Source organism: Lissotriton vulgaris, chromosome 4_1 (genome assembly GCF_964263255.1).
Source record: "Lissotriton vulgaris chromosome 4_1, aLisVul1.2, whole genome shotgun sequence".
In the NCBI taxonomy this organism is placed as follows: Eukaryota; Metazoa; Chordata; class Amphibia; order Caudata; family Salamandridae; genus Lissotriton; species Lissotriton vulgaris.
This window is the reverse complement of record NC_141691.1, coordinates 1,642,157,246-1,642,166,316: the sequence shown is the minus strand read 5'-3', so window position 1 is coordinate 1,642,166,316 and position 9,071 is coordinate 1,642,157,246. Positions and strand designations below refer to the sequence as shown.

General features: G+C 43.9%; 1 protein-coding gene across 1 annotated transcript in view; it reads right to left on the bottom strand.

Annotated features, from left to right (window-relative positions):
- Window positions 1–9,071, bottom strand: part of LOC147724345 (uncharacterized) — a 2,209,372-nt gene that overhangs the window by 20,651 nt on the left and 2,179,650 nt on the right. The window lies entirely within an intron of this gene.

Sequence of the window (9,071 nt, the reverse complement as noted above, 5' to 3'; positions counted from 1 at the left end):
GGGGAGGGTGGGGCATCTCTTTACAAAGCAAAGGTTGCATTTTTGGTCAGCAGTTGAAGTGTGAAAAAGTACCGGAACTGTGATTCTTTGTGCAATGCTAGAGGGGTCAGTGAGTGGGCGGTGACAACGACATGGCTAACAATAACAAAATATTCAGTGACTGTTTTGTTTATCTTTCGCGTTCGAGAAAGTGCCTGTGAAATAAGGTACACACCTTAAATGAAAAATAAATGCAGGTTAAACCACAGCAAATAGGAAAAGCACTACACCGCGAATCATGTATGCGATTAATGCAGATGTCTGTTTGTTTGGGACCAAAGAGTCTTAGATTTGAATTCTCGGTGGCTCCGTGGGGAATAGTGACTTGTTTATAGTGCTACGAGGTAGCAACCTTTGACAGAAAGCAGCGTGAATATGCTTGCCATTATTATGCAACTGCATTACACACTGTATATATGGCTGAGATACCCGCCACCCCTTCTCAACACAATCCCCAAGGATGGGAAACCGGAAACAGTTCTGAAGTTTTTGGAGACGGGAGGGAGTGACCCTCCCGGGCCGTATTTATTAAAATATGAAACAAAATTAAAACATTAAATCAATAGTTTCATATTATGTACAATTTCATTACCACATTGCGATGTTTGGCTAACCTTAACATATCCTCTAATACAAAGGTTCTCCTAGCCGAACTAACATCCTACCAAACATTTACTTAACTTTTGAAATTGTACATCCTAACGTTTAAGGGCCAACGGCAAGGTCGTAACCGGTGTCAAGATCCCTAACCCAGACATATCCCCCTCACTTGAGAAGGGCGGCACGGAGGCATACCTCAAGTGCAACTACCAATTTCCCTTGACTTGACGGGGGCCCCAATAAAACTCGACGCCACTTAAAGGTCGTACGAGGACTCGTGTGAGGTATCTAGAAGGTAGCGTAGACCCCCCCCCAAACCCCACACAACTTACCACATCTGCCGTCGCAGACGTCCTGGCCCCGGGAAATTCCCCAGGAGGGGGCTGTAACCCCTCCTACCCATGAAGGGGCCTTGACCGCCTTCCCTTTCCTTTCGGCGACCCATCCTTAGAAGGGACCGCCTCCCCGTTGAGGGGCCAATGGCCACCTCCCCCGAGCGCCCCCATCCGTAATGGGTGACGCCCACTCATAGGGATCTTCCAATTAGTGCTCACCGATCATGACCTTACCGCCCGACAAATAAATACGACAATGATAACTAAATACCTAACGACTAAATATAACAGACCGTATCAACAACGACTTTATTCAAAGCATGCTTACTGATGAACACTAAAGCACCATTACTTTATTTGCAAAACATAACACAAATCGATCATTCTTTATTGCATACTCAAATTCTTCACGATAATACCACAACCTGCAAACGAAACTCAGACTTATCCATCAAACTTTATTCAAAACCACTCGCTGTCTTCAGGGGCTGGTGGGTGGGTCAAAATTGGCTCTTCGTTCCGTCTCGAGCTCACGTGCAGCGAGGAGGTGCAGCTTCAGAGCACAGGAACAAGAGGATACTTTCTGGTCTCGTTCCTCCTTTTATCCGTCTTCAGGGCGGGCGAAAAACCCGCCCCTGCCTGCCCTTAGGGCGTGTCCAGCCGCGTCAGTGTCTAGGCCAACCCACTCTAGGGCGGGAAAAGGCGCGCCCCGGCTACGCCGCTTCGGGCATACCAGCCGAGACTCGCCTCCCGCCCAAGATGGCTTCCCGGGGGGATCGTGGTACTCTGCCATACGTTCGGGGGGACCGATTGGTCGCCCCTTTCCAGGATAGGCTGCTTCAAAATGTGGAAAAAGTGTTTCAGAAAAAACAAGCGTTTTTAAAATATATATTTTACTAATACGCCGTCAGACTACCTTGTGCAAATATTTTTTTATGTGCCCATTAAAAGGGCACTCCACATAACTCAGCAGGTAATACCTTTATGATACCTCACAAAAAGAAAACAATGTCAATATGAAGCTTTTAGTGACTCCAACACTTGTTTTAAATGGCCCTGTACTGTCAGGTAGTGAGTACCTACACTTCATTTTTAGAGGGAGAGTACCTGCCCTTCTGCGCAGTGGTGCAATACTTTTAATAGGGGAGTATCTGCACTTCTCAGAAGCAAATAGGTACGCTGGTAGAGGGCCGGTTTTAGACTAGAGGTGCCGGGTGTGACAATCTTTCTGCCCCCCCTTACCACATGACCTCCTCCTCAGATTCCCTCCCTACCACCCGGCAAAAGAGCCCCTCATCTCTCCATAGCCCCTCTCTCAGATACATTTCATTTTTTAAGTGCCGGTAAAGGCTTTTTTTTTTTACAGAGTTTTATATAGCGCGAACTTGACCCGAATCAGGTATCAGAGCCTTTACATAGGACCAGTTGCTTTGCATGAGGACACATTCCTTTTTGTTAGGCATGAGGAGATTAAGTGATTTGCCCAGAATCACAGGATGTTCAGCATCATTGCCGAGACTCGAACCCAGTTTCCCAGATACGAGGTCGACCGCCCTAGCCGTTAGGCCAACTCCTCTGCTAAAGGCTGGCTTTACCAATCCACGCAACTAAGGAAGGTGCACTTCAAATTGGAGTCAAACAGGAAACACACTTGAAGATTGCACATTTCCTCAATTGCAATACAACACTTGTAAAATATGTGTTGAGCTGCAAGTGCAACCTTATTTATGTGGGAAGCACAGTACGTCCTCTGAAGGCTCGAATCCTGGAACATCGCTGGGCAATACTCAATGGGGTCAGCTGTTATCCCATAAGTGAACATTACATGGGAGCACATCCGGAAGATAACTCCTTCTGGTTTCATGGTATCGACCAGGCACCCCCTCGGGCAAGTGGTGGTGATCGAGAGTTACAGGTCAGGCAGAAGGAGGCAAAATGGATTTGTCATTTGAAGGCTACCCAAATGGGCCACAATACCGATAGGGAATTTCATTACTTCCTCGGATAGAGATGTAGAAAAAAGTGTGTTTGAGGACCATTGTACTGATGCTGTAGTTAAATGCGTCCAATGGACTGAGTAGCTCTGTATGATTCATATGGTTACAAATGAACAATCTTGTAATACCCCTTGTTTTGCTTAATAATGTTTCCCCCCTTCTTTTATTCTTGACTTTACTTGTTAACTCACTTCTTATCACTCTTTGCTTTGTGGTGTCTGGGACCTGTGAACAGCTTGGTCCGTGTTACTGTGCAATGATATTTAGCTTTGAGATGATACTTTCGCCAAATGATATGCTGTGGCCCTTGTTTATTCCATCTACTTAGGCGCTTATTTGCCTGATTATTCTTATCTGGCACTATTACCCCTTTAAAACATCTTAGTGGCTAATACAGCACATCCACCTTGTTGTCTATTTAGCCCTGTGGTTCAGTATACTTTTCTGCTTGTCTGTTTGTAAATATACACTAACTGCGACTTCCCCGCATGTGAATAGTCATGCGCTATGTTTTTTACACACTTTTCAATTATATTGACCGAACCACATATATATTAGGTGGATATACTGCTCCATTGTGAGGGGGCACTTGGGCAACCATTTCGGGTTAAAGACATACTAGTCTTCAGAATAGTGCGTAATGGGATAATTCCCTGTCTCCCTGTTCAAGAATAGAATTTACAACTTATACCTCAACTAGGTCAGCATGTCTATTTACAATCTAATGTTATACATTGGTTTCATGAGCGCCAATAGAACCTCCACACTATCCAACATGGCCGACAAACTATGGGAAATCTTGGCCCACTCTCCAAGTACTTATCAACACTCGGTATGCTGGACGATTGGATTATTTCCTGTTTTCCTGCTTACGATTTATACTGTAATCTTAATGGGACTGGTTTGACCCCTTAAAGATTTAATCAATTATATTGTCCTCATGAGGGCAGATATAATATCTATACACTATAATATGGCCGCCATGCTATGGGAACCGTTAGTCAACCCTCCGTTGGTCCTTTTTCCATGTTTCTTAGGAAAACACTGCCCCTACGTCATCAAGCTTTCCTGCACATCTTTTAAGCCGAATGGTCTAGCTGTATGCATTATGGGCACGGGATATCATTGTTTTTCAGTACGCTATGGTTGGTGCACATGATGCACTTGGTGTGCTTTAAGATATGCGCACACATCTTTTACTGATGGGTGGTAGTTTTTGTAAATGGACTAAGATTTCTCGACTGGGAGTCTCTAACCAGTATGCAATTTTAGGTTTTGGCGTTTGGGCGTGGTATTGCCTCGACAGTTATAGTCTCAATTGCTACATCATTACGCTAGCTCTCAATGAAGAGCTGGTACCGGTTTTCATAGAGTAATTAAATCAGCAGCGCAATTGGTGTGTTTTTCACATATTTTGCTCTTATGGTTGTCTGTCACTTTTCGGGCTTCTAGAGTTTTTGACTGTAGCTTTATGATTCAATTGTTCTTGAACACCTTAATTCTCCTTTTTAAATGAGTAATACAACCACTTAAAGTTTTTTACTGTTTAGGTGTGGGTTAAATCGTTATCTGTCTATTCCGGAGATGTCCCTTACTGGATACCTCGGATATGCTCAATTGCTTTCTTTTATTTCAGATATTGAGAGTGGGCTTTATGTATACCTGTGTGCCTTCACAATTGTGAATCATTGTTCTAACTTTGTGACCTACTTTGGATGCAGATTTTCAGTTTATTAAAGTGAGAATTTGTACGTCTGATGTTCACTTATCTTTAGTACTACCCTTGCTCCGTTTAATACTGTTAGATTTGGGGGTCTCTAGTTGGCAGAGGTAGGTACCTTTGACAAATAGGGACCCTTACTTCTAGTCAGGGTAAGGGGGTACACTCCTAAAATCACCCCTGCTCACCCCCTTGGTAGCTTGGCATGAGCAGACAGACTTATCTCAGAGGCAGTGTGTAAAGCATTTGTGAACAAATACAGTAACCCAGTGACAACACTACAGATGGACACCGCACAGGTTGTTTATGAAAAATAAGTATTCTTTAAATATGTTTAACACAAGACCACAAATGACAAACATCCACAATACTGTACTTGAAAGTGGTAGAATTAGCTTAGTTCCCTTTAGATCTTAAAATGCGAGACTTTGAGTCAATGTACCTTAAGGATGTGTAACGCATTACAACTAAAGTGTTGCAAGGAAGGTGACGCATCGGTTCACTACTGCTGCGTAGGGGACGGTGATGTGCCGGTTTCTTACTGTGCTTCCGTGGCGATGCGGCTCGCAACGCCATGATGCAACGATGATCCGGTGCGATGAAAACAAAGATGGCATCTTCCTTGTGATGCAACACGGTGCGGACCCAGAGAGGCCCTGCGACCCGCTTCTCGGTGATGCTGTGGCATCTGCTGCGACGTTGATCCTCTTCTCCGATGATGCAAGGCGCGTTGATAATGATGTGAGTCGCGACAGGCCCTGCGATACTCTTGCTGGTGATGCGGCAGCGTCTGATGCGACGTTGATCCTCTTCTCCGGCGATGCGTGGTGCTTTTACAACGATGCGAGCCACAAAGAGGCCCTGCGACACGCTTCCCGGTGATGCGGCGGCGTCTGATGCGATGCCGATCCTCTTCTCCGGCAATGCGAGGTGCTTTGGTGGCCCTGAGGTGAGTCAGTGGTTCTTCTGGGCCGTGACAGGCTTGCAACACGCTTCCTGGTAATGCGGCGGCATCTTCGGCGACGTCGATCCTCTTCTCCGGAGATGCGAGGCGCTTTTTTCGTTGTGAAGCGACAGTAGCAGTTCAGCATCACACTTCTTGCTTGTGAGTCGCGCTTCCAGCTCCTTGGGACACAAAGTTCCTCAGAAAGCCCAACACAGCTGCAGGCACTTCCAAAAAACTCTTGGGGAACTGGGGGGTGAAGTCTGTTGTCCCTGAGACTTCAGCAGGAGGCAAGGTCTTTTCTCAAGCCCTTGGAGATCCTTACAAGTTGATAAAAGTACACACAAAGTTCCTCTCTCCTTTCTTTGGCAGTCAGGCAACCACTGCAGGCCAATCCCCCAAGAAGCACTTCAGCTTAGAAATAGTCTCTCCTCATTCTCTCTGGTTCCGCTCCTCAGCAAAGGTTTCTTCGTGTTTCCCAAAAGTGATGTAAAGGTCTGGGATTTGGGTCCCCTCTTTTATACTCTGAAGGCAGAGAGGCCTTTGCCTAGTCCAAACCAGTTCTGGTCAGTCCTGGCGCACTCTGTCTACATGACTCCTTCTTTCATTTCACAGTGCAGGGCAGGGACATCAGACTCACCACAGGGGGTGAAGCTGGCATTGTGGAAGGCAGACACAGCCCTATTCAGGTCCCAGGTGCAACTACTCCCACCCATCTGCATGTAGATCTCTCTATTCAGCCCTGTGCTGACTCACCCTGTGTCCTGGAATCGCCCAGCCCCTGTCATTCAAACTCCAGACAAGGAATACACAACCTAGCAGGGGAAGACTCGGATAGTTAGGCAAGAAATTACCTACCTTCTAAAAGTGGTATTTTCAAACACAGAATGTTAAAACCAACTTCACTAAAAGATGTAGTTTATCATTCTGAGTTCAGGCATACTAAACTCGCATTTCTACCTCGTTCCCTGAGTCAGTTAGGATTATAAGATGTAATAATCAAACTGCCCATTCTGGCCTATGGGGAATAGGTAGCCTTGCAATAGTGAAAAACGAAAATGGCTGTAATTCACTATTAGGACATGCCATACACATCACGGCTTGTCCTACCTTAAACTTACAATGCACCTTGCCCTTGGGCCTACCATAGGGGTGTCTGATATGAAGAAAAGGGAAGGTTTAGGGACTGGCAAGTGGGTGCACTTGCCTAGTCAGCATGGTAGGACCAGACTGCACACAGGCTCTGCAATGGCAAGCCTTAGACACACTTTTATAGGCTGCTTCTGTGGGTTGCACAACCAGTGCCGTAAGCCCACCACCAGCATTTGGTTTGCAAGTCCTGAACACTCCTGGTGCACTGTACTAGGGTCTGACAGGTAAACCAAACCATCCAATCATGGAATCACTAATCCATACACCAATTTACAACAGGGAAGGCATATGCACTTTAGCACTGATCAGCAGTGGTAAAGTGCCTTGAGTCATAAAACCAACAAAAACAGGTGAGACAAAATACAGGAGGAAGGCGAAAAGTTCAGGGATGACCCTGCAAAAAGGGCCAAGTCCAACAAATACCCTACACTCTAGACAAGTATGTTGGTTTAATTTTTACTTATGTCCATTTACTCCCTTTGATCTTTCAGAAACTACTTCAGGTCTTATGCAAACCTGCTCACTTGGATACATTGCTTGAATCATTATGAATATTTGTGCGACTGGTAGATTATCCAGGTGAGACATGGCTGTAAACCGGACCATATATGCCACATTAGCCCTATTCCTTTGAACAATGGCCACTGCTATCATTTATTGTTTTGTCTAAATATTTACTGTTTATAGATCGAGGTTGCCACGCGACCTTATTATTTAATATTGCTGTCATTTGACGCAAGCTGGGCTTTGATGATTATTAATGGTTCAAACCTCTGCTACATAACTATACTATCTTATAATAATGTCACTAGACGTGAGCTTGTCTTTGATTCTCTATGGTTCAAACCTTTGCCAAGTCAGGATTGTTTTTCTTGCTTTTTCTTGTACTTTCTGTGTATTTCTGTCTCATTCACGGAACACCTCGGTGGACCGACTGATTTGAATCATTCATATTAGTGTTTATATGCACTCTAAAAGATCGAATTTGAAATATTGTGGTGTTTCAGAAAGTTTCTGACATTCCTAGTAAGGTGAGAAGCCTCCTAACATTATTGTGCGTTTTTCTCTAGTTCACCACTGAGGTTTCTAATCTGGAATATCTTTATTCTTTCGGTATCATTGACCCCTTTTCAATGATGGTTTGACATTACCAACATTGCAATTCTTGCTCTATTTAGAAGCTTTGGGTCACTGTTGCAAGGTCATTGATCTCTGGCCTATGCTCTGTCTTCACTCATTATACCTTACGCATTGAGATGTATACACACTTTGATACTTCGGTCTTTTGTGTCTAGACTTTTCTATGGTGGCACAGTTATTTTAAAATTAATGTCTGTCTATGTATCACGATTAAGCCTAAGGGTTTCTCCGTGTGGTGACGTCGTTTCCTCCTACCTTATAACTATCTATTGTATCACCACTTTTGCCCCCTATTGACCAACTGTATGGTTTCACGTATTTCTATTAAAGAAATTTATATTTGTTAATGTTGTGTGTAGAATTTATTTTTATTTATTTCCTTGTTGACTTGTTTGTTTCAATTTTTTATTGGTCCTGAGTCATTTTCATTCTTCAATGTTTCATTGTTTTCTTTTTCAAATGTGCTCTATTGTTTATAATTTTGTTAATTGTAGAATTTTAATGGATATATATATATATATATATATATATATATATATATATATATGTATATTTATGTGTAAAATATCTTTTAGAAATTGTTACAGCCCTGACGAAGTTTGCGTGGCACTAGGGAATGAAACGCGTTGGCTATGTGCCGGTTTTAACATAACAAATCTGCATAAAAAGAAGAACTTTTTTGGACTACAAGTGCGTTTCCTGTTTGACTCCAATTAGAAGTGCACCTTCCTTTCTTGTGGACTTTCTTACCAATTTGGCATCTTTCGACAGCGGATGCTGGGAGTTGTTGCACTGGTCTGTTGACATATGTAACTAGTGGAATTGAGGTGCTTGACCTAGATCAGCTGTTGTGTGCTTTATTATGTTAATCCACACAACTATCCATATAAAATACAGATCTGTTCTTTGCAGCAGGCATATTAACCTCTGTGCTACTGTAAGGTGAGTCAAAACTGCTACTAGACAACACTCAGATATCTCTCTCTCTAGCAGGAACATTAATCACAAGAGTTATCATGCCACTTGTATTGCTGCCTGAAAGCTGGACGAGCAAGGAATGCTGCAGCAGGTGCTTTTAAATCATAGGTTATTGCTAAACACAGCGCCCCCCAATGCCCCCCTGCCCCCGAGGTCTGTGCATTTCC